The following is a 25,692-nucleotide window of genomic DNA, read 5'->3' on the forward strand; positions in this document are numbered from 1 at the left end:
TCTTTGTACTTACACAGGGGACACTTGCACTTCTGCCATTTATTGGCTTAAATTCAAAACATTTGTCAAGAAAATAGCTGGGATAAATATTTAATAGTTTGGGGCTTTTGTAATCTCAGGCTTTCTGGTCTCCTTCAGCAGCCAGTGAGCTCAAACCGGGCAAAAGAAAAAAAATAGACATTTAACGCATTGCTTTGGCTTTTATTAATTGCTGAATAAAGTTTCCTGTTATCTCAAATGTCTACTTCTTTCATCAACTGCACATTATTTTATTTATAGCTGCCCAACATCAAGGTACTTAACCACTAGGACTCTGTATCAAATGCTACCAGTTTGGGCCAGTTGTGCAAATAGTTTTGTCAGGAGGAAGGTTGTCTTCCCCCTCCCATAAATTCTTTAATATTAATAGTCATGTTAGTTTTTGGTGCTAGCATAAGGAGATGAAAAAAGACACGAGCTTAAAAACTGAGAGCATCTTCGTGTGCACAAGGGCTTACTTAAACACAACTGGACCCAATTTGTAAGCAAAATAGAAAACCATTTGCACCAGCAAATAGTTTTAAGCTCAAGATGCAGGAGTAAAGTCATGCTGCCAAAAAGACTCCCATCTTCTTTCATTCCTGTTTCATCATTTTTTCAAGGAACTCTCCAAAACCAGAACTCAGTCAAGGTAATATTTACAATACAAAAATATGAAGTAGGCCCAAACCTGATAAAGAAGAAGAGAACATGTATTCTTTCCAAGGTCCATCATTTGAGCTACCAGGGAAGTGCGTGTATATGTTTGTGTGGGCAGGGATTTGGGGGGCAGGGCGGTGGGAAGGTAGAAAACAGAGGTCTACTTGTTAAAGCAGAAGGCAGGCTGGCAGCCAATAGACACATTCAGAGAGGCATGAGCTTTCATACACTGTACCAAGCAAACTGCCTAGGCACAGGCTTCTCATTTGTAAGCTTTTCACAAAAATTTAATCATGAACCTATGCTGCCTTGGACCCCCAGAGTATTGCTGGTCCTACAGATTGCCCAGTTGTTTAAAATACAAAGCCCCAAACCTGTGGCATCTTCAAGACCAGGCTACTTCAACAGGGTCACGGGGTAGTAGAAAGCAAACAAGTTTCTTCTCCCCCTTCTGCGCACAAGCCCATGTGCACACGCACACCTCTGCATAATCAATATCCTCCCTTAATTGTTCTCACTGTTAAGTAAGACCTTCCTGCTTCAGAAGTGTTCCTCTCTCCTGCCCAAGCTTCTGCAAATCTCCTCAGCTCTTTAGGCTTTCTATTTTTACGGTCCCTACTGAAACCTGATTTATTTGTTCCGTCTTTAGAGGAAAATAAAGTAACCCACAAAGCTCTGAACTCCAGTCCTGTTTTATCAAGGCCTTCAACATTCCATCATCCCAAGCTTTCCTCACTTGAATGGAAAGCATTGCCAGGCCTGCATCATGCCACTCCTTGCAATGTCTATCAAACATAAGGTTAGGTAACAGAGAAGATAACCAGCCCCACACTTGAAAGAAATTTCCATCCTGACAAGTCTTCAATGTCACCCAGAAATCAAGAGCTGTACCTACATAGAGTCCCTAAGCAGATACACTCACCTGATTGAACTTCAAAAGTAGCCTCAAAGGTTGGATCGGGTGAGTGCATCTGCATGTCTCCAAATTATACATTCCCTCATCCCCTAGTGGAACCCTCATACATTTCCCGCAGTATGCAAGAGTGAAGCTCATTTTATGTGCACTTTGTCTATCAGATGAGACAGCTCATTTACAGCCTCTTTTCACTTCTTATACAAGTTCACAGAGCTTTTACTTTATTCACAGAATTCATACAAATCAGTTCTCACAATCCTGAACATCCATGATATATAGACATGAACTTTCTGCACTTCAGTCAAGTTAGCCACACCATGCCTGAGCAGGGTTGTGAACTCCATAAATTTATAGACAGACCTTAAAAACACCTGTCCATAAAGTCCATAAAAAAATTAAGCTACTGTAAGCTTGCTTGAAGATCCCTCATCAGAAAAACTGGAGGCAAGCCCTGATGGACAGACAAGGGAGTGCAGCACCATGCAGGAAGTATTCTTTCAGAGCCTTGAAAGAAGCCTCCATAGCCTCCTCTCCCCAGCCATGTGCTGCTGCTGTGTCCCATTGCCTGCCTGTAACATTGCTGGCTCACAGGTATTCAGATCCTTCTTTGGGGGTTCATGCCAGGATGGGGGCAGGCTGTGGGAGGCAATCTGGTGCAGGGTACAATCAGGGACATCAGGGTGTGGGGAGCACAGTGTAAAACCATTGCTACAATCAAGCAGGGTTGTCAGCCCAAGACAACTTTATTAAATACTGACAACTACATTTTTTCTTCTTTACTCTGGTTGGTATTAAATCCTAAAATTTTAACTCAACCCTTTTCCAGGGGCTGACAGAAGAATTATATTTATGTTATGTAAAAGCATATGTCAGTAAAAAAAAGTTTGACAGCAAAAAGTTTGCAGATTGTTTTTTTAAAAACTTGCCTCGAGTTAGCAGCCTGGGGCAGCAGAAAACATTTTCTATAGTAAGGAATGTCCATTCCCGCCCCCTCCCCTCCTAGCTCTGTGTACTCAAGTAGTTGAGACATTCTGTCCTTCCTTGCTCTACTGTATAGCACCCATGCTTGGAAATTAACAGTCCAAAAAAGCAAAAATTGCAGAGAGATTGGAATGAGAGAGAGAGAAAAAAAAGAGTGTTGCAATGAAAACTTACCTGACTTGACTTATAGCAGCCACTATTCCTTCTGCTATAATAGGGATATTCAGGTGAAACTTTGAAGAGGGAACAAAAAAAGATTTGAAGTTAGCAGGCTATACCACAGAGAAAGAGGGAGTGGAACACAGGAAGGGTATTCACCAACAGCCACATTTCATAATGTACTGAGCAGTAACAGAGCAAAACAAATACCTTCTGCTTAATTCTTAGGAAGTCTTAACAGTGTATGCGGTGACAAACTTGCTTACCCCCTTCCTCACCCACTGGTAGGCAGACTTCAAGTCCTTTGCCTTCATGTGGCACCACATGGCATCATGCTACCATCTGCTTGGCAAAGACTATTGTACATCTCCTGGCTGCAAATAAGGGCCTCCTGTAGGGATTTCTCTCTCTCTCTCTCTCTTTTTTTTTTTTTTTTTGGCAGAGTAAGAAAATCCAGAATCCCAGCTTGTGTTCAGCTCAAAGTATAATGAACAGGCATATCAAGGAGTTAAAAAAACACACACATAAGTTGCATCCAGACAGAGGAGAACCTGGATGCATAACTGCATTTGAAGGGAGCTGACATCTGCTCTATGACCTCAGAGCAGTAGAAACCACTCAAGTAAACTGAACTGTTATTTAGGGAAAGGTACAAAGCAATGTGGGAAATCTGTGGGCAGATCACTACAGAATACCAGTTCAGGCAGTTATCTGCATGAGTATCACTCCAAAGTTACTTGGACTGAAACAAAATTACTCCTGGAGCAGAGAGAGGTCACATTTTCAAACATATACTGAATTTGCCACTAAGCAAAAAGGCTGCCTTTCTTTCCTCTAAGATGACAAGTACCTTGTCAGCTGTAAATAACCCAATTCAAATTTGAGGTCTCAAGAGATGCACAGTCCTACACTCTCAAAAAGAATGCCATGAGAAACCATAGATTGGAAGGGACCCAAGTAGATCATCAAGTCCAACTCCCTGCCATGGACAGGAGAGAATACTGGGCTCATATGACCCCAGCCAGGTAATTGTCAAGCCTCCTCTTAAAGACCCCCCAAGGAAACAGCCAGCACCACTTCCCTTGGAAGTTGGTCCAGATCCTAGCTGCCCTGACTGTGAAATAGTGTCTTCTAATGTCCAGCCTGAGCCTCCTCTCATAGTTTCATAGTTTCTAGGGTCGGAAGGGACCTGAGCAGATCATCAAATCCAACCCCCTGCCATGGCAGGAAAGAGCACTGGGGTCAAATGACCCCAGCAAGGTGTACATCTAGCCTCCTCTTAAAGAGCCCCAGGGTAGGAAAGAGCCAGCACCACTTCTCTTGGAAGTTGGTTCCAGATCCTAGCCGCCCTGACTGTGAAGTAGCGCCTCCTCATATCTAGCCTGAATCTACCCTTTGCCAGCTTGTGACCGTTATTCCTGGTCACTCCTGGTAGTGCACGGGGCAACAGGGATTTCCCCAGTGCCTGCTGGACCCCCCAGACTAGTTTGTAACAGGCCACTAGATTCCCCCCTCAGCCTTCTCTTTTGGAGGCTGAACAGGTTCAGGTCCCGTAACCTCTCCTCATAGGTCTTGCCCTGCTGCCCCCGATCATGTGAGTGGCCCTCCTCTGGACCCTCTCCATGTTGTCCACATCCCTCTTGAAGTGTGGCGCCCAGAACTGGACGCAGTACTCCAAATGCGACCTGACCAGTGCCACATAGAGGGGGAGGATCACCTCCTTGGACCTGATCGAGATGCATCTGTGGATGCATGACAAGGTGTGGTTGGCCTTCCTGACTGCATCCCCACACTGCCGGCCCATATTCATCTCAGCATCAATGACGACTCCAAGATCCTCTTCTGCCTCTGCACTGACAAGAAGGGAATTCCCCAACCTGTAGGTATGGTGCCGGTTGTTCCTCCTCAGGTGCATCACTTTGCACTTGTTGAATCCCATCCTATTTTCATCCGCCCATCCTTGTAACCTCTCTAGGTCTGATTGCAGCCTATTCCTCCCTTCTAGTGTGCCCACATCCCCCCACATCTTAGTGTCATCAGCAAATTTGAACAGGGTGCTTTTTACCCCCTCGTCCAAATCGCTGATGAAGATGTTGAACAGTGCAGGCCCGAGGACCGAGCCCTGCGGACCCCACTGCCCACATCCTTCCAGGTTGAGAAGGACCCATCCACCACCACTCTGGGTGTGGCCCTGCAGCCAGTTGGCGACCCATTTGACTGTGTGGGCATCGACACCACAGCCCCCCAGTTTCTTAATGAGAACTGGGTGAGAGACAGTGTCGAAGGCCTTCCAAAAGTCCAAGAAAGACTATGTCCACTGCTACCCGTGCATCTAAGGATTTTGTGACCTGGTCGTAGAAGGCCACCAGGTTGGTCTGACAGGACCTGCCTCTAATGAACCTGTGTTGGTTGCCCCTAAGCATAATCTCCCCTGCTGACCCCTCGTGGATATGCGCCAGAATAATTTTCTCAAAAAGCTTGCCCAGGATTGAGGTAAGGCTAACTGGCCTATAGTTTCCCGGGTCCTCCTTCCTCCCCTTTTTGAAGATGGGAACCACATTGGCCCTCTTCCAGTCCTCTGGCACCACACCAGAGCACCACGAGTGCTCGTAAAGCCATGCCAGGGGTCCCACAATGACCTCAGCCAATTCCCTCAGCACTGTGGGGTGGAGAGCATCTGGACCTGCTAATTTGAACATGTCCAGCCCCTCCAGAAGTTCCCTAACTTGGTCCTCCTTGACCCTAGGCCTGGCGGAGTCTCTCCTGCATCCATCCTGAATCTCAGTGGGGAGCCCGGTCCCTGCACAAAAAAATGGAGGCAAAGAAATTGTTAAAAATGTCTGCCTTTTCCTCTGGTGCAACCACCAGATTGCCAAGCGTATCCCACAGGGGCCCCATGACGAGGAGATCCAGCACAGCTTTATTGAGGCACAACTTTATTGAGGGTGGAGGTCCCTTCCAAAAAGACACCAAGTTCTGTGTCTACCATGCAGTCGTCACCCCCACTCCCCTACTGATGCGAAGCATGGGTGATCTGCTGTCACCATCTCAAGAGCCTGGAGTGGTATCACCAGAGATGCCTCCAGAAAATCCTCCATACCTAATGGGAAACTCGCTGCACAAACGCCAGCTTCGTTGCTGAAGCTGGGTTTACCAACCCTCAGGCACCATCTTCACTGGACTGGACACTGTGTGGATGCCCAACTCTCAACTCCCAAAACAAGTGCTCTGCTCCCAGCTTAGGGGTGACCTCAGGTCTCTCAGAGGCCAGAGGAAGCTCTGCAAGGAGTCTTCAAGAAAATGAACGCCAACTCCAAGAGCCAAGAGGAGCTGGCTCTAATGATACCACAACCACAACCTCAAACTAGCAGCAGCCCATTTCAAGGTAAACCATCTTGCCCTCAAAGCAGAGAAGAGAGAGTCCCAGCCCACTCTCCCCTAGGGAACGACCTGCCACTTCTGCAGATGGGTCTATGACTCGAGGACTGGACTGTTCAGGATTGAACAAGATTGGAAAGGAAGGGAGATTTCCATTACCTGATGCCTGCCTTAAAATAATCATTTAATACAGACCCTGTCAAAAAGTCCCTTCCCCCTCCACACAGATTTTCAGAGCTCGGGTGGTTATCTCTAGGAAGCTAGCCATCCAACACTCTTGTGTTAGATTCACTGTAGGGCAAACAAATTGAACTGCTGTGGAGATTTACACTGCTAACCCAAGCTAAGAAACAGGTAACTGTTACTTGGCGCCAATTTAAATCAAAGGCAGATGTTAAATTAGGTGGTTAAATCCAAGAGTGAGATGTTCATGTAAAAGTGATCTTGTTGCCATGATGGTCCAGAAATTGAGGCAGGCAAGGATTTCTTATGGCTGTATCTTTTTTTTTCAACCAACTGTGTAGTTGGGATAAAGTTAGACAAGCTTTTGAATGCAAGACATTCTTTGTCAGGTCTCACTTATGCTACTAAACTAAGGATCTGGCAAAGCATGTCTTGCTTTCAAAAGTTTGTCTGTCTTTATCCCAACTGTACAGTCACTCCAGTAAAAGATATCACCCTAAGAATCCTTGCTAATGCAAAGAGATGCAAAACAGGAAAGCAAAGAGCAGCATTCAAAAGACAAAGGGAGAAATAGCTTGAGTTCAAGTCAGTCAATCGTGCCAGTTCCCTTTTGGAACAAGAGGATTTATTCTTTGGTTTTCTTTGTCTAATGTATCCAAAAGTTAAAAAACTAAGCAGTGGCTGCTGTTTTACTCTTGGAAGTGAATCAGCTCACAGTAACTAAGTACAGCTGACTGGGGTTCACTGGTAGAATGGTATTTTCTGCTGTTTAGGAAGATTTAGGATCCTATGCTATTGCAGTCTTCCTGGGTAACAGGCATATGACAGCTAAAGATCATGAAGAGGCAGCTCAAAACATCCAGTTTATTTTCTTCATAAAGTGCAGCTGGAGGGTGGGTTAGCACAGGGCTGTCCAACTCACAGCCCCCATTCCCCCTGCCCTTTCCCCCCAGGGATTAATTTGTGGCACACAGGCTCCATCCTGGCCACCTCTCTGCCATTACTTTGGCTGCAGTAACATTAGGAGCAGATAACGGCTCCAGGATCCCCCTCCCTCTGGGCAGCACAGGATGTGGCAGTTGGCAGCCCGGAGAGGTGGCCAGGGGCCCACGCACACAACATCCTGTATGTGAATGGCCTACATGCACAGTTTGGTGCAGGGGTAGGTGGGGAAAGTGGAATAAGGTGGGAGGAGGTCATTCATACAGCACATAGGTCCAGGGGCACCTGGCCCGTGCTAGTATGGTTTACTGCTCCTCGCCACGCAAGCCCTGGATTAAAAGGTTAAGCACCTTCCTTCCATAAAGAGCATGTCTATTAGGCTACAGACAGACTTTCAAAAAGTCTGAGCCTGAATTGATTCAATCTTTGCAGGTTAGTCTTATCTGGCTAGGCTGAACTGGTTTGTAACTGGACAGACATTCTCTGTGGACTGAGGCAAGTCATGCACATGCCTGCATTGGCTCAGGATAGACACCAGGGGATACCAGGATAGACAAACCAGAGCAGCCCTCCCTTCCCTTCTACAGTACTGAGCTGAGGGGGGCATGGTCAGGCCCCAGCAGAACCTCTGCTTAGGGATGTCTGCCTGCAGTCCCAGGATTTTCCCTGCTGGCTGCTCAAGAGGCAGGTGTGTTGCCAGACCCCAGATCCCAGTTAAACACTCTGAGGCATGGGGCAGGGGGTGCAGTGTATGCATCTGTTGATGATACAGAACTTGTCAATCTCCCTCTCCCTGCTTCTTTATACTGTCTGCAGAAAACTGACAGGTGAGCAGGCCATCAGGGGACTGACAACAATGATTATCACTTCATCAGCAAAACAACAGGCTCTCTCCATTACTTCAAACTCTTCTTCAACAGCTTACGGGCTGACCTTTTGATTATTAGCTCCAAATAGCCCAAGCAGTCACTGTTCTGTGAGAGAGGCTCCTTGCAGCATTAGCTGTGCCTAGGGTCCATGGGGCTGGGGTCCGTGCTGTGGGAGATGGGATGGAGGGTGGGCAGATTCCTGGTTAAGCATTGAGCAGCGAGGGGGGTGGGGTGCAGGGCAGAGGGGACTGCTGTGTCTGCAGTCTCTACCAGAGCTGCCACCAGGGAACAGAGGCCAGCCAAGCTCAGCCCAGCCCAGAGAGCATGCCGGGATGCTAGGGGACTCTGGTTTGTCTTAAACCAGCAAGGGGTCTGGGACAGACATAGGTTTCATAGACATTTGGGCTGGAAGGGACCTCGGAAGATCAAGTTCATTTCATAAACTGATTTGACCCAAATCAGTTAAGGCTGATACTACATTCAACCAGGTTTATCTCAAACCAGTTTCAGCCCTTTTGAAACTGGTTTCTGTGCACTGAACATCTGTTCTGTTACAGGTTTAAACCAGTTTTTGATCACTTAAACTGGTTTGTGTGTAATGTCTGTCCCTAACTCTGGAGCGTGGACACCATGGATTCAGCTACATTCCCCTTTCCTCCATTCCAAATCCAGATGAGCGAGGGGAAGAAACGGGGGCTACTGGCATTTTGTTGTGGCATTATACATTCAAGAGGAGGAGTATGAGCTTATTACAAAAATCATTGCATTTCTGCAAATAAGCAGTGTTGTATCCCACCGGGAAACTATTTGTTGCAGGAAATGTGCTTCTTAGATCACTAACGATCCATGTGCAACATTTTGTAGGAGCCCCTGGTTTTCAGCTCTCTTCCAGGGATATTAATGAAGGAATCTGTACTCAAGTGCTGGGTACAGCTATTAACCTCATTAGTTAATGGGTATTTAGGAGTCCCTTTGAGATATCTATACAATAGCTAACACAGGGAGACACTGATCTGGCTGCAACCTCTAGATATTACTACTAGCAACAACAGTGCATACAACTGGTCCTCTGTGGCTGTGAATTCAGGGCTCTGTACACATAGATGGAAAAATCCACAGATGTTTCTGGCACCTTAGCCCCAGCAGTGAGGTTTTATATTTGGTCCCTGCACCACTTGTTCAAGGACATCATTTTTAGAAGCAAGATAAGGTTACTTGTAAATTTGAAATAAAAATGTAATCCCCCCTCTTCAGGGTCTTTGATTGTTTCAGCTCTTTTTAAAATACATAGTTACATTACCGCCTGTTTGAGTGGAGCCATGTCAGATTTTAAAGTCCCATTAAGGAAGTAAATGATAATTGCTGGAGGAAGGATTGCTGCTGCGTAAGGTAATTCTGACCAGGCTCTGGGAATATTGCATTAGAACAGTCTCGCCAGCAGGCAGCACGTATTCCTAACCACTGCAGCAAAAGGCTAGCATTAACCCTGCTGCTACGCTGGCCATGTCTGGTCTCACCATGACCCTAATAATTTAAGCTCTCATTTTAGCATGGGGAGAATAGGGCTTCCAGCAACACCCTCCACCCCTCCAACCCTCAAGCACTTTACTTAACATATATTCCATTTTACCTCGCAAATATTTTCTGAGCACTGTTTCAACATAATGCATAGCCATAACTCCACACACTGCCTTAAAAAGGGATCCAAGTAATATTTAATAGGCTTTTTTATGGAAGTGTATCTAGTGGTTTCTGTTCTAAAGTATGATGTATTTAAATCTAGTCAGAGGTCATTTTCTAAAGTCTAACTATTGATTTTTTAAAATGTTTGTTTTCCTTCAGTCAGAAATAGGGAAACAAAGATGCACAGTACTAATATTGGGTTGGTGCAAAGACAGTAGTGTAGGTGCTTCATTTTCAAATTCTGTAGCAACTCAGTTGATGGATACTGTTTTGTTCTGATATCACATAATCATCAGTGATGATGCTATAGCACAAAGTAGGAAGTCAGTACAACACAATGGACCACCCTACATTTCACCTCTCAGCTGTACGTTTGAGTCAATCTCAAGGCAATAATGGCTAGAAGTTGTTACCACCCTATAATAAAATGCATCTGATAGTCTCAGTACAGTTTCTAGCGGACAGTTAAGTATCCGGCACCTATTGGTGGAACTAATTGCAGTAATTGTTGGCAGACTGGGCAAAAGGGCAAAGTGCTAAATAGATGCAAATTACTCTAATATACCTCCACACACACACACACACACCCCTCCAGTGGAGAATTTGATAACTTCACTGCATCACCATTAAATCTCCAGGTCAGGCATCTTCCATAATCATGACAATCCAAAAACGAATAGGTGTGAGGTAGGTGACTGGCTACATACACCATGATACCAGGGCTGTGAGCCCTTAGGGAATTCTAACATCAGAAACTGAGATGTTCATGAAATTTAGGTGCCTCTGGAATAAGGCAGCAAATAAGCAAGGAAATGACAGTCTTGGATCTGGGCACCTTAATGTGAGAGTTAGGCTCCCAAGTCCTTTTCTTGATTTAACCCAAACCTTTTTCAACTAAACTGGGAAAGAAAACACTGATTAGCATTTATAGAACAAGTTTTGGTTACAAATATAAAGGTGCTCTAACAGCAAATACTATTGCCATCATTTTGCAGATGGCATAATTTGAGGCCTGAACAGACTAAGGATGCAGACAGAACTGACAATTTTTACCCAATCTGGCTACAGAAAGAAGTTTATGGCCATGACTCTTACATTAAGGTGCCCAGATCCAAGATTGTCATTTCCTTGCTTAACTGCTGCCTTATTCCAGAGGCACCTAAATTTCATGAACATCTCAGATTCTGATGTTAGAATTCCCTAGGGGCTCACAGCCCTGGTATCATGGTGTATGTAGCCAATCACCTACCTCATACCTATTCTTTTTTGGATTCTCATGATTATGGAAGATGCCTGACCCAGAGATTTAATGGTGATGCAGTGAAGTTATCAAACACAAGTGCACAGCTTCAGACCACTTCAAAATAGCCCATTGAGTGAAAATCTGAACCCTCTTTCCATGAGGGATCAGATGAAGAGATTTCAAAACATAGCATCTTCTGTAACTTGTGTCTGTGCTGCCTCTCAGCCTGTTGCTCTTTTCAGAATGGGAGTAGAGGGGGTTCTTTCTGGGGGGGTTTCAGCCCCTATTGGAGAATGGGGCACGTGTATTGGAGCCTTCCTCAGGTGAGGCAGCTCCAATTGACCCACCCCACCCTCCAGCACCAGCTGGGGGACCCCTAGGATGAGCTCCTTCTGCTCTGTTTCCTGCCTCCCATTCTGAAAACAGAGGCTGTGAGGGAGGAGGGGACATTGCTAGGGGGAACCAGCTACATGCTCCCGGGCAGCAGCTAGATTCTCCTCCCAGCTGGAACCAACAGTGAACTTCTGTTTGCTCCGAGGGATTGTTGCAACTCAGAACGCTTCCTGCAAAGTGTTCTCAGTTACAGTGAGGAGCTGCACTTCTGTCTGCACCTTAAAGAATTTGCTGAAGGTTACACAGAAAAAAAATAAGTCAGTGTCAAGTGGGTGAAATCCTGGCCTCAAAGTCCATGAAAATTTTCCATTCACTTTAGTGGGGCCAAGATTTCATCAATGCCTTTTATCCATGACTTGGTTCTACTGTATCACTTGTGTCTCAGATATCAATAGACCGCGGTATAAATAAAGAGAAACTCACCAGAAGGACACATTATGCCTAGAAAGGAATACAATAATTTATGTAACTGAACAACTTGTTCTTTGTGCCCTTGATCATCTCAGGGAAACTGACTCTGCCGAAAGTTTCCAAACTTGGCCGATATCCAGGTGGTTTAAATATTTAATACTTCTTGTATTATTGCAAGACCATTATATTCATTTTATGAAAAAGTAGGGTGAGATTAGAATCATAGAATAGTAATCTGAAAGGGACCTCAGGTGGTTACCTAGTTCAATCGCCTGCTCAGGGCATTTTCAAAGTCCTGCCACTGTAATGACAGGATGTACCAGTAATTTGTTAAAATAAGCTCAAGAAACCCAAGGAAGAGAACAATGTCCCCACCCCACATCAGAGGAAAGTGACTCCACTCTTTCCCCCTTCCCCATCTCTCCACAGTCCATACCAATCAGACCATGGGATAACATTCCTTCTTGGCCCCAAAGGTGGCAATGGGTCTGACCCCAGAATGAAGGAATTTGAAGGAAGCAGCAAAATGTTTCATTTAAAGTAATTCATCAGAAGTTAACTCGCATGTTTCCAGCTGCCTCACAAGGTGCACTACTGACTAACAGTGTAAAGATGCCTAGCACTTATATAGCACTTTCACCAGCAGCTCTTCACTGATCTGCGGAGGATGTAAAAATGTCCTCATTCTTATTTTACAGGTAAGGAAACTGAGGCACAGAGCATTGCAGAGACTTGCCCAAGGTCAGCCACCAGAAGTGTCAGAGATAGGAAGAGAAGCCAGGCCTTGTTCAGTTCTCTACCCACTGCACCACATACAGAACCTGGGACCATTTAAAATGATATAGTGAGAAGGAAGACTAAGCGGCAGAAAAGATGAAGGCTTTACAACAAATTTCATCCACTGGTTCAAGATGTGATGTGAACATAGAAGGACTAAGAAGTATGGCACCTTATGGAGTCTTACTTTACAATGGGGTTTCCAGAAGGAATCCTACTAATGCTCCTGCCTACAGGAACAGTAAAATAAAACTTACCAGAGGTCAAAACTAGCTTTGAGTATCAAGGACAATAAAAGGTCCTTTTTCAGATATGCGGGGAGCCTGAGGGGAAAAAGGGCAACATTGGACCCCTGCTAAACCAGATGGGGCAGCTGACAACAGATGCCCAGGAAAAAGCCAACCTCTTAAATGGGTACTTTGTGTCAGTCTTTCATCAGTCCCTGGTGCCCTATGGGGCGGGGAGGTCCAGGTGAGGGAGATCCCCTGCCCTCCATCAATGCTGACCTTGTGAAGGAACACCTAGAGAAGCTGGATACCTTCAAGTCAGCTGGCCCCAACAATCTACGCCACAGGGTGCTCAAGGAGCTGGCAAGCATCATAGCCCAGCCTCTGGCACAGATCTTTGAAAATTCCCGGCGCTCTGGTGTAGTGCCCGAAGACTGGAAGAAGGCCAATGTGGTGCCGATCTTCAAGAAAGGGAGGAAAGTGGATCCAGCAAACTATAGGCCCGTCAGCCTGACTTCTATCCTGGGGAAGGTCTTAGAAAAGTTTATTAAAGAGGCCATCCTTAATGGACTAGCGAACACCAACATCCTGAGGGCTAGCCAGCACGGGTTTGTTGCGGGTAGGTCTTGTTTGACCAATCTCATTTCCTTCTATGACCAGGTGACCTATCACCTGGACAAGGGAGGAGAGATTGATGTCATATATCTTGACTTCAAAAAAGCCTTTGATCCCATGATGAACATGAGCCTGCAATGCGATGCTGTGGCTAGTAAAGCAACCAAAACGCTGGCTTGCATCCATAGAAGCTTCTCAAGCAAATCCCGGGATGTCATTCTACCCCTGTACTCAGCCTTGGTGAGGCCGCAGCTGGAGTACTGCGTCCAGTTTTGTGCCCCACAATTCAAAAAAGTTGTGGAGAAGCTTGAGAGTCCAGAGGACAGCCACGCGCATGATCAGAGGTCAGGAAAACAGACCTTACAACGACAGGCTGAGAGCCATGGGGCTCCTTAGCCTGGAGAAGCGCAGGCTCAGGGGTGATCTGATGGCCACCTATAAGTTTATCAGGGATGACCACCAGTATCTGGGGGAACATTTGTTCACCAGAGTGCCCCAAGGGATGACGAGGTCAAATGGTTATAAACTACTGTGAGACTGTTTCAGGCTGGACATAAGGAAGAATTTCTTTACTGTCCGAGCCCCCAAGGTCTGGAACAGCTTGTCATCAGAGGTGGTTCAAGCACCCACATTGAACACCTTCAAGAGGAAATTGGATGCTTATCTTGCTGGGATCCTATGACCTCGTGAAGGAACACCTTGAGAAGCTGGATATCTTCAAGTCAGCTGGCCCTGACAACCTGCACCCCAGGGTACTCAAGGAGCTGGTGAGCGTCATAGCCCAGCCCCTGGCACGGATCTTTGAAAACTCCGGGCGCTCTGGTGTAGTGCCCGAAGACTGGAAGAAGGCCAATGTGGTGCCGATCTTCAAGAAAGGGAGGAGAGTGGATCCGGCTAACTACAGGCCCATTAGCCTGACTTCTATCCTGGGGAAGATCTTAGAAAAGTTTATTAAGGAGGCCATCCTTGAGGGACTGGCCCAGGCTAACATTCTAAGGGACAGCCAGCACGGGTTTGTTGCGGGTAGGTCTTGTTTGACCAATCTCATTTCCTTCTATGACCAGGTGACCTATCACCTGGACAAGGGAGAAGAGATTGATGTCATATATCTTGACTTCAAAAAAGCTTTTGATCTGGTATCCCATGATCACCTCTTGGCCAAACTGCCCAGTTGTGGCCTTGGCTCCACCACGATCCGCTGGCTGGGAAATTGGCTTCGTGGTCAGACCCAGAGCGTTGTGATTGATGGCAGTCACTCATTGTGGTGCCCTGTAACCAGTGGGGTCCCTCAAGGCTCTGTCCTGGGACCCATACTGTTCAACATCTTCATTAATGATGTGGACATTGGAGTTAGGAGTGGACTGGCCAAGTTCGCCGATGACACCAAACTTTGGGGCAAAGCATCCACGCCAGAAGATAGGTGGGTGATCCAGGCTGACCTGGACAAGCTCAGCAAATGGGCAGACGAGAACCTCATGGTGTTTAACACCGAAAAATGCAAGGTTCTCCACCTTGGGAGGAAAAACCTGCAGCACCCTTATAGGCTCGGCCATGCTACGTTGGTTAGCACTACAGAAGAAAAAGACTTGGGGGTTCATCTTGTGGTCAATGATGACATGAGCCTGCAATGCGATGCTGCGGCTAGTAAAGTGACCAAAATGCTGGCGTGCATCCATAGATGCTTCTCAAGCAAATCCCGGGACGTCATTCTCCCCTTGTACTCGGCCTTGGTGAGGCTGCAGCTGGAGTACTGCGTCCAGTTTTGGGCTCCACAATTCAAAAAGGATGTGGAGAAGCTTGAGAGAGTCCAGAGGAGAGCCACGCGCATGATCAGAGGTCAGGAAAACAGATCTTACGATGACAGGCTGAGAGCCATGGGACTCTTTAGGCTGGAAAAGCGCAGGCTCAGGGGTGATCTGATGGCCACCTATAAGTTTATCAGGGGTGACCACCAGGATCTGGGGGAACGTTTGTTCACCAGAGCGCCCCAAGGGATGACGAGGTCGAACGGTCACAAACTCCTGCAAGACCATTTCAGGCTGGACATAAGGAAGAATTTCTTTACTGTCCGAGCCCCCAAGGTCTGGAACAGTCTGCCAGCGGAGGTGGTTCAAGCACCTACATTGAACACCTTCAAGAGCAAATTGGATGCTTATCTTGCTGGGATCCTATGACCCCAGCTGACTTCCTGCCCTTTGGGCAGGGGGCTGGACTCGATGATCTCCCGAGGTCCCTTCCAGCCCTAATGTCTATGAAATCTATGACCCCAGCTGAGTTCCTGCCCTTCGGCTGGGGGGCTGGACTCGATCTTCCGAGGTCCCTTCCAGCCCTAATGTATACGAATCTATGAAATCTATGAAAAGGTGACTGAGACTTTAAGCCTGGGACAGTAGTGAGAATGCCAACTGCAACAGGAAGGAGGAAGAAGGACAAAAAGGAAATCATTTTGTAAATGTACTGCACATACAAGAGAAAGGCAACCAAGGGTTTCTGTGTTTAAATGGTCCACACAGCAATGTAATTAATCTCCTCCTGGGAAAAACTATGAGAATAGGGTTCCTAGATTGAATTATGATGGGCTGCACTAAAACAATGTATGAAATATGAGTGCTCCAATATATCTAAGTGTTCGTTTACAGTCCCAGCTGCACTGATGTTCATCAGAGCGGATCTTGCATCTTTCTTGCATACACTGCCTTTTCTTCTTTTAAAAGAACATTAAATAATTAAATACCTCAATGTATGCTCTTGTGGGCTTGAAACTCTAGAGATTAAGGATTATTAGTTTGCAAAGCCAACCATGAAAAAAAAAAGAAAAAAAGGTGACAGCTCAAATCTAGCTTGCCTAATAACTTTTCTAGGCAATCTCCAAGTGACATCTTCCCTGGCATTCTGTAGCAAATAAGTGAGGAAGGTGGGGAGGGGAGAGGGGAGATTCAGCATAATATGATTTCCTTTGGTGGTCTTGGATTTCACCTAGAGGGAACTTACTGAATTCCAAGACAACTCTGCATGCTTTTGGGTGTTGAGAAAGCATTATCCTTTCCAATCTTTAAGATGGAGGACCCAGATAAATGGAGCCAAGTGGACTTCAATAGCAGGAGCAGAGAGCAATTCTGCATGGATAGGGTTCTAGCTCTGACCCTGGGCCCTGGACCCATGCTGGGCACATCTACATGAGATGCTTTAATGTGAAGTAGTGTAGTTTTACTGTCCAATAAGCATGTGCACACATGTACATGCTTATTGCTCAGTAAACATTGCTACTCATGAGTAAATTTGCTACCTACAAATACAAGTAGCAAATTTATTTGTGAGTAGTTACTGCACAGTAGCACTTGTGCAGATGCTGGAGGTTGCTCCCTGCCCCTGGAAGCTGCCCACTGCCAGGGTGGGCCTTGCCACTGGAGCCTGGGCAGGAACTATGTCCCCCTGCCCTGGCAGCAGAGAGCTCCAAGCCCTACAGTCCGACACTGAAAATCAGAGAATGAGGGGCTGAGAGATCCTTCTCTCTCAGCGCCAACTTTACAACAGCAGGGCCAGTGCTGGGAGATCCTTATGTCTCAGTACCAGCTTCATGGTCACAGGGCTGGCACTGGCTGATAAAGATTTCCCAGCCCAAACACTAGGAGATAAGGATCCTGGTGCTAGGGGTGCAGAGAAGGCACTGGGAGCTCGCTGCTGACAGGGGTTGGGGAGCTGTCCCAGTCAGGGGAGCTGTCCCAGTCGGGGGCAGGTCTCTGATCAGACTTGGAAAGAGCTTATGGGGAGGGGCAGGTCCCAGACCTCTGCCCCATCTGCCTGTGGGGCAGCTGTTAGCAAGCCCCCAGCTGGGCAAGGAATCCCTGCCTAGCCGAGGGCTCACTGCACTGCTAGATGCCATAATGGTGGATTGGGGCAGGAGGATAAGACCCCCTGAAGCTCTTTCCAAGTCCCCTGCCCTGATCAGAGAGCTGGGGCTGGGAACTCCTTGCTGCCAGAACAGGGGGATATTGCTCCCTGTCCCCCAGAGCCACCTGCTGCCAGGCAGGGACAGGGACAGCTGCTTCCTGGCTCAGTGCTCCCTGCCAGCCCCTGGGCTAGCACACAGGGGGAGCCTCAAGCTCCCCTGGTGGCAGCAGGGGCCCACTGCAGGACCACAGAAACTGGGAGCTGTTTTCTGCTAGGAGCAGCAAATCTGCTTCCACGTCCCTGCATGTGTAGATGCCTGCCTGGGAGCATTTACTCACAAGTAGTTTACTTGCAAGTAAACTGAACTTGGATCAAATTTATGTATAGATGCACCCTGCCTGTAGCAAGCCTTTCATCTTCTCCCCTCATACTCCTGACACTAACCAAGCAGTCTGGGAAGGATAAAAAGATACTCCTGCAGTGCAATGAGTCTCCTAGACACTGTCTAGGTTTGGAGTACAATATTATTGTAAAAAAAAAATATAGCACCAGATGTTTAAATTGTATACAAGCACTGTCCGTAGCACAGCTGCACCAGTGGTAATATAACAGTGAAAAGTTTTCAAGAATTATCTAGTAGGAACAAAAGCTACAGAAACATCTACACATCGATTAAGGCCTGGGCACACAAGCAAATTACCATGAAGTAAATGAGAGTAGGAATTTAACGCATATGGGGTATGTCTACGCAAGACACTATGTCTCAGTAACAACACAGAAGAGCAATGTAGCATCGGTGGGCACAAACCATGATGCTGCCGTTATGCTCTCTCACTATAGCGTATCACTACAGCAGCATAGCATCTAAAAATACCCATCTGCCATCATTTAGTACTTTCCAAAGGAAGCAACGACAGTGCTGTACAGGCACATGTAGACATGGCCATGCACTCTTATAGTTTCATAGTTAGTAGGGGCAGAAGGGACCTGAGCAGATCATCAAGTCCAATGCCCTGCCATGGCAGGAAAGAGTACTGGGGTCAAACGACCCTGGCAAGGTGTTCATCCAGCCTCCTCTTGAAGACCCCCAGGGTAGGAGCCAGCACCACTTCTCTTGGAAGTTGGTTCCAGATCCTAGCCATCCTGACAGTGAAGTAGCGCCTCCTGATATTTAGCCTAAATCTATCCTCTATCAGCTTGCGACCGTTATTTCTAGTCACTCCTGGTAGTGCTCGGGGGAACAGGGACTCCCCCAGTGCCTGTTGATCTCCCCTAACTAGTTTGTAACAGGCCACTAGATTCCCCCCTCAGTCTTCTCTTGTGGAGGCTGAACAGGTTCAGGTCCCTTAACCTCTCTTTGTAGGGCCTGTTCTGCTGACTCCTGATCATGCAAGTGGCCCTCCTTTGGACCCTCCCCATGTTATACACATCCCTCCTGAAGTGCAGCGCCCAGAACTGGATGCAGTACTCCAGCTGCGGCCTGACCAGTGCCGCACAGAGGGGGAGGATCACCTCCTTGGACCTGCTTGAGATGCTTCTGTGGATGCCTGACAAGGTGCGGTTGGCCTTCCTGACCGCTTCCCCACACTGCCGGCCCATGTTCATCATGGCATCAGTAATGACTCCAAGATCCTTTTCTGCCTCTGCACTGCTGAGAAGGGAGGTATGCTGCTGGTTCTTCCTCCCCAGGTGCAGCACCTTGCACTTGTCAGTTTTGAAACCCATCCTGTTCTCATCCGCCCAACCCTGTAACCTGTCTAGGTCCGATTGCAGCCTGTTGCTCCCTTCTAGCATGCCCACTTCTCCTCACATCTTAGTGTTGTCTGCAAATTTGAACAGGGTGCTTTTTACACCCTGTCCAAGTCCTGATGAAGATGTTGAAAAGTGCAGGCCCGAGGACTGAGCCCTGCAGAACCCCACTGCACACATCCCTTCAGGTCGAAAATGACCCGTCCACCACCACTCTCTGGGTGTGGCCCTCCAGCCAGCTAGTGACCCACTGAACTGTGTAGGTGTCGATGCCAGTCCCCTAGTTTAAGGAGAATGGGGTGAGAGACAGTGTCGAAGGCCTTCCTAAAGTTCAGAAAGACTATGTCCACTGCTACCCCTGCATCTAAGGATTTTGTGACCTGATCATAGAAGGCTACCAGGTTGGTCTGACAGGACCTGCCTCTAATGAACCCAGGTTGGTTGCCCCTAAGCATAATCTCCCCTGCTGACCCCTCGCAGACATGTACCAGGATAACTCTCTCAAAAAGTTTACCCAGGACTGAGGTAAGACTGACTGGCCTATAGTTTTCTGGGTTCCCTTTTTTGAAAATGGGGACCATGTTGGCCCTTTTCCAATCCTTTGGCACCTTGGCGGAGCACCATGTGTGCTCGTAAAGCTGTGTCAGGGGTTCTGCAATGACCTCTGCTAATTCCCTCAGTACTCTGGGGTGGAGATCGTCAGGACCTGCTGATTTAAATATGTCCAGTCCCTCCAGAAATTCCCTGACTAGGTCCTCACTGACCTTAGGCCTGGGCGCACCTCCCCTGGGACCTACGGGGGTCCCAGTGGGGGGCGGGGGGTGACCCGGTTCCTGCTCAAAAAAATGGAGGCAAAGAAATTGTTAACTAGGTTAGCTTTGCTGTCCAGTGTGACAACCAGATTTCCTAGCATGTCCTACAGAGGGCCCATGTTACCCAGTACCTTCTTTTTACCCGCTATGTATTTAAAAAAGGACTTCTTGTTGCCCTTGATCCGGGAAGCTAGTCCCAGTTCCACCTCCACCTTGGCCTTCCTGAACCGCCCCCCCTACAGCCCCGAGCAACCACAGTATAATCCTCCCTGGTGATGGCCCCTCCCTTCCATTGGGTATACACCTCCTTTTTAGCTAGGAGACATTCCCGTATGCTTTTGGTGAGCTATGGGGGCTTTTGTGCCCTCTTTCCCCCTTTATCTGCATTGGAATTACCTCCCTTTGGGCTTGGAGGATTGTCTCCTTAAGGAACCACTCCCCCTGTACACCCATCTCCCCTCCCCTCCGGGACCTCAGTACTTCCCCAATTCTCCTTACCTCATTGAAATCCACCCTCCTGAAATCCAGGGCTGCTGCCTTGCTGTAGGCCTTTGCCACCTTGCGCTGGATGGTGAATTCCAGCAGGCGATGATTGCTGTCACCCAGGTGGAGCACCCATAGACCCCTCACCAGGTTGTCAGCTGTGGCCAGGACCAGATCTAACAAGGCATCTCCCCTGGTGGGGCTGTGCACCTCCTGGGTTAGGTGGAGGTCCTGTATCTCAGCTAGGAACCTATGTGAGATGCACGTGGTATGCACATACTAACATTTACCACGATATGCTCAATAAAAAAAGAAAAGAAAGAGAGAAACTACTATGGGATATCTGTTATGTGGCAATAACTAGCTGAGGTGCTCTAAATCCCTAGCCTTGCTTAGCTCATGGTAACTTCTTCATATGCCCATTATGCAATTGCTTGCAGGCATTTCAGTGGAGTGACAACTCCTTGTGATAAGCAGCCATTCTAGCATTTAAATAACTGATACCCAATCCCAGATATAAAGGCTGATTACACACACACAGATTGAGTATAGTAAGTGCATCTGAGAGGACCTGAATGCAGTGGCTATTACTCAAATGTCTTTTTTGCAACAGTAAGTAGCATATTGGTTTTTAGATCTAGTGATCAGCAAACACGAAAGCACCATGCAAGTTGCTAGAGAAAGAACTATTTAAATCATCCATTCTACCCCCCAATGCGGGATTTCTCTCAGCAGTACATTTGCTAGTGTTTTGTCCAGGCTGGTTTTACAGGGCCCAGACAGAAAGTCTCCACAGCTCCCCTTGAGACATTACTGCATAACCTAATACTTCTTGTGGTTACAAAGTCCTTCAGATGTACAGGTTATGTTGTCCCGCTGCAAAATCTTTCCTGTTACCAACCGTCCTTTGTAACATTGAATAATTCTCCCCTTCAAGGGTGTTTACACCCTTCAAATATTTGTAATCTGTAATTCATTCCCACCACCGGCTCTCAAGTGGTCACTTAGCCCAAGTGTGTCAAACACCTGTGCCCCAAGGGTCAGATCCATACTATGAGACTCCTCATGGACCAGATCCAGATTTGGTGGCAGCATCAAGGCAAGTGGCAGGGGTCAACTCAGCCATTGCTTGCCCCCCTGCCACTGACATGTGCCCAGAGGGGCTTCATAGCTAGGAATTTAGCAGCAGGTCCTGCCCTTGATGTCCCAATACTTCTGGAAGCCCTGCAGACCTAGTAAAATACTGCTATGGGCCAGATGTGATACCTGAGACTTTACCAACATAGGCGTGACTCAATCTTATGATCTCACCTATGCACCCTGTTGAAACCAGAGAACTGCACAAGCATGAGATCTTTGTTTAGGATTATACGTTTTTGGAATCAGTTCCTCTTTTACCCATTTATCCTTTTCTTTGGGACATATCCAAAGCCACTCAGACTTAGGTAAAATTTTACTGATAGGAGTATAACCATTAACAGGAGTATCCATGCAAGGAAAAATTATTCATAAATTTTTAAAAGGTGTTTGCAGGACTGGGGCCTTTGTGAGCACACGATTTTCTTCATCTGTTTAGTTTTCTATAGCCAATTTGTATCTTGCATATTCAAGGGTACTTGTGTGGGTCTTGTCAGATTCCTAACTGTGAACTCACGCTGACTGTGTCCAATGCCATAGTCCTGGGGTGTCATCTCTGAACTGACAGAGTAATGCAGAGTGATTGGATTAGGGTGGTGTTTCAGGTCTGATTCAGCTAAATTAAAATCAGTGGTAGAATTCTCAAGAGTCTGCCAGTGAAGTCTGTGTTAAATAATTTACATCTCAATTCAAAGAAAACTTTCCACCATGGACTTGGTACAACTTTCTTATCTTTTAGAAAAGTCTGTGGAGAGGACTGAGCACTGAACTGGACCCAAGAATTTCTAATTTCTAATACTAGTTCTGACTGATTTTTCTGTGGCCTCAGGCTAATTATTTAGCCTTTCTGTTTTGGTTTCTTCCTATCTGAAATGGAAACTGTAGCATTTTGCTACCTACATTAGAAGAATCAATGTATGATTAACTGGTTACATCAAAAGCAACATCTAATAGAAGTCACACACAGATGCATATATAAACACACACATGTGTGGGTGTGTGTGCGTGTGCATATGTGTATGTATATATTCTATTAGATGTTGATATATATGTGTGTATGTATATATGTGTATGTGTGTATCTATCTATATAGATGTATATATACACATACATACATAGTAATGGCTACTAAAACAGAGTAACTGCTTCAAGAAAAGTACTGACATCACTGCTTAAAGATTCTGAAAAAGTGAAACATTCTGAAAGGTGCTACATGGTCATGTAATAACAGTATGGATAAGGTTTCTGGTATTGATACTGCCCACACTGTTATGGGCACTGGTAGTGCTCGCGGGAACACAGATTCCCCCCAATGCCTGTTGGTCCCCCCGACCAGTTTGTAAGATCTGAGAGAATTCTCCTGGTTTTGTTCCCCTGGTAGAAAAACTTAGCAGAAGAGCACAGTATAAATATTATAAGGTCTGGTGGGTGATCTGCAGATCTGTGCTGCTGACACCACCAAGCCAGGCGGCCCCTGTGCATACATCCCAGTGTGCTTTTCAGGTTCCCCTACTGCCAACAGCAGCAGAAAGCACTGGTCAGCACCAACTGAATGGCTGTCCCAGAGAAGCTGGGGAGCTCCTACCCACAATACCCACTCCTTCCCAGCTGTAAGGCTTTGAGACAGGAAACCCAGAGTGGGTCTCTTTTTTTTCAAGTCTCCAGCAGCCCCCAGTGGATTCCTACCTCCCTGGCACCAGCTGAAAGACCCAGTTCCAGTGCAGCTTGGGTGCTAGCTACACAGCCCTGGGGCTGCAGAGAGGGGCTGAGCTGGGCTTTCCTGGACCAAAGCTGTGAGGGGGCTTGATTTTGCTTTGTGCTGGGCTGCAACAGCAGAGTGCAGCCTGAGTTACAAATTGTTTCCCTAGAGCAACTGGGGGGACAAGAGAAAAGGAGCAGGGCACTCTGGGATGCTGGAGGAGAGCACTGCAGCTTCTATCAGTAGGGTAAGTGTATACAGTATGCGCTGATTCCCCTAGTAAAAACTTCTATGTCATTGGAGTCTACTTATTTTTCTACCAGAAGTGCCATTTTTGGTTCAGTAGAAACTGTGTCCACATTTGTACACCTACAGTTCCTACCCAGGGAAATGCAATTCTAACAATAGAGAAGCAATGCTCGTATGCAGTTTTGGAGTATTACATACAGTTCTTGTTGCACATCTGAAGAAGGGCATGGAGAAGTTAGAGAGGATCCAGAGGCTGGCGACTAAAAATAAAAAGAGGGATAAAGGAAGGCCACGTGAGGAAAGGATGAAAGAACTAATTATGTTTAGCTTGGAGAAAAGGAGAATAAAAAGTAAGGGGAGGAACATGGTAACAGTCTGAAAATAGCAAGGCTGCCAAAAAGAGGGGGAACAACTTTTCTCTCTGCAGAGGGCAGGACACAAACCAATTGCATTAAATTGCAGCAAAATTGATTTAGGTTAGATAACATGAAAACTTTTCCTTAGTGTCAGAAGAGTAAGGCAGTGGAATAGCGTCCCCAGGAAGCTATGGCATCTCCTTCACCAAGGATAAGCGTTGGCAGCAGTAGTAGCATAACTAGGGGTAGGCAAGAAGGGCATCCACACAAGCACCAACATTAGGATGGGCACTGGAGCTGTCCCCCACACATATGGAACATGCAACTGGCAGCAAGAATAACCCAAGGGAACTCCCAAATTGTCCCTGACTGCTAATGCTGCTTTAAGACCAACAGCCAGGGTGGGAGAGCACATGGCAGGGGTGACAGTAGTAGCCAGGGACTATTTAGGATTTCCCAGCACAGGGAAGACTGCTGCTTCCACAGTTTGCCCAGGGCACCAACTGTTCATTACGTCTCCAGCTGGTAGGGATGGTTTAGGAGTGGCATTCCTGTATTCATGCATGGGTTGACCTTTGAGGTCCCTTCCAATGATAGGACTCTGTTCTCTAAATCTTGTGACGTACAGAACTTGTGCTGTAAGGTAGAAGACTTCCAGTGTGAAGAACAAGAAGGAGTTTTCTTCACCATAGTAGCTCTGAATGTCTAACATCAGTTCCAAGTAGTACAATGGAACAAACAGTGAGAGGAATAAAATCCCTTTTATACCTAGAAGCTAGAGACATTCTGAACAATACACTGCATGAGCCCTACAGTGAATACATCTCACTAGGAAAACATTTTTCTATCCAATTTAGCAGCAAAAAAAAAATTAACCCAGTGGAGTGGACATTGCACTTCTCTAAATTGCTTTCTACATGGCAAAAAAATTCAATTAGGAAAATTAAATCATGTAAATTAACAAACATATTGATAAGTGGACTGAAAACTAAAAAGTTGTGGGCCAAGCAGAATCACAGAATTATTGGCTGTACTTAATTAGGCTGAATTGTGTAGAGAGATCATGCAGCAATCTGCACTGGGTTTTGTTTTCTTAAAAGGTATCATTAATGATCTGGGAAAAAAAGGATACATAAAGCACATTTAAACTAAATCCACTTTTAAGGCAAAGTGAGAGGAGCCAAGACATCTGAGAACAGAGAGGAAACGCAAAACGACTTAAGGAGATTAGAAAAATAGCAGGAATTAACCAAATGAGATTCAACCTGGAAAAATGCAAGCTAATACATTTAAGAGAAAATAATCCAAAGACAGCTATGCAACAGAAGGAAAATGCTTGACAAGCAGTATTACCAAGAAGCACTTGAATGTAGTGGATACAAAACAAGACAGAAGGTTGGAACGGTGGCCTCAGAGTTTGTGGGTCTTGAATAACTGTGTTGGAAAAGAATAGCTGTTTGGGAGTTATCCCACTTCCGCTTCCACTCTGTAAGCCAAAAAAGAAAGAAAGAAAGAAAGAAATCAGTGGCAGGTTTTTCATACTTCCATTCTGCTGCCAGAAAATAAAGTCTGTATCAATAAGGGGCTTAACTCCTCCAGGTCTTTTTGCTGGAAGACTTGTTCTGATCCACAGTCCCCAGTTGCTACAAAGCACTGGAATCCAAATGTTTGTGTTGAAGGCCTATCCTGTAATTAAGTTATACAGAGTTGTGAATCAGGACATACAACAAAAATGCTGGCACAGTGCCTTTATAAAATCAAAACTTGTTAGGCCAAGATGCAACAAATAATAGACAAAAGTCTCAAAAGATCTTTCAGATACCCATTTGAAGACTACCCAGATCCAACAAAATATTTTATA

At 46.3% G+C, this 25,692-nt stretch overlaps 1 protein-coding gene and 1 long non-coding RNA gene across 2 annotated transcripts in view; one reads left to right on the top strand and one right to left on the bottom strand.

Moving 5' to 3' along the window:
* Nucleotides 1-681: 681 nt before the first annotated feature.
* LOC149873186 (uncharacterized) lies at nt 682-25,287 on the bottom strand. Its single transcript, XR_016441474.1, has 3 exons — nt 25,185-25,287; nt 2,750-2,808; nt 682-2,244 (listed from the first exon to the last, which is right to left on the bottom strand). It is a non-coding gene; the product is annotated as an uncharacterized LOC149873186 (long non-coding RNA).
* The window catches only part of SMIM28 (small integral membrane protein 28), a 31,200-nt gene continuing 18,922 nt past the window's right edge, over nt 13,415-25,692 (top strand). Inside the window, exon 1 of the transcript XR_016441473.1 lies at nt 13,415-13,459. The gene's annotated coding sequence lies outside the window, so the exon portion shown is untranslated. The remainder of the gene's footprint in view (nt 13,460-25,692) is intronic.

The sequence above is a fragment of the Crocodylus siamensis genome, chromosome 1, assembly GCF_052110815.1.
Source record: "Crocodylus siamensis isolate JL-2025a chromosome 1, ASM5211081v1, whole genome shotgun sequence".
NCBI lineage: Eukaryota > Metazoa > Chordata > Crocodylia > Crocodylidae > Crocodylus > Crocodylus siamensis.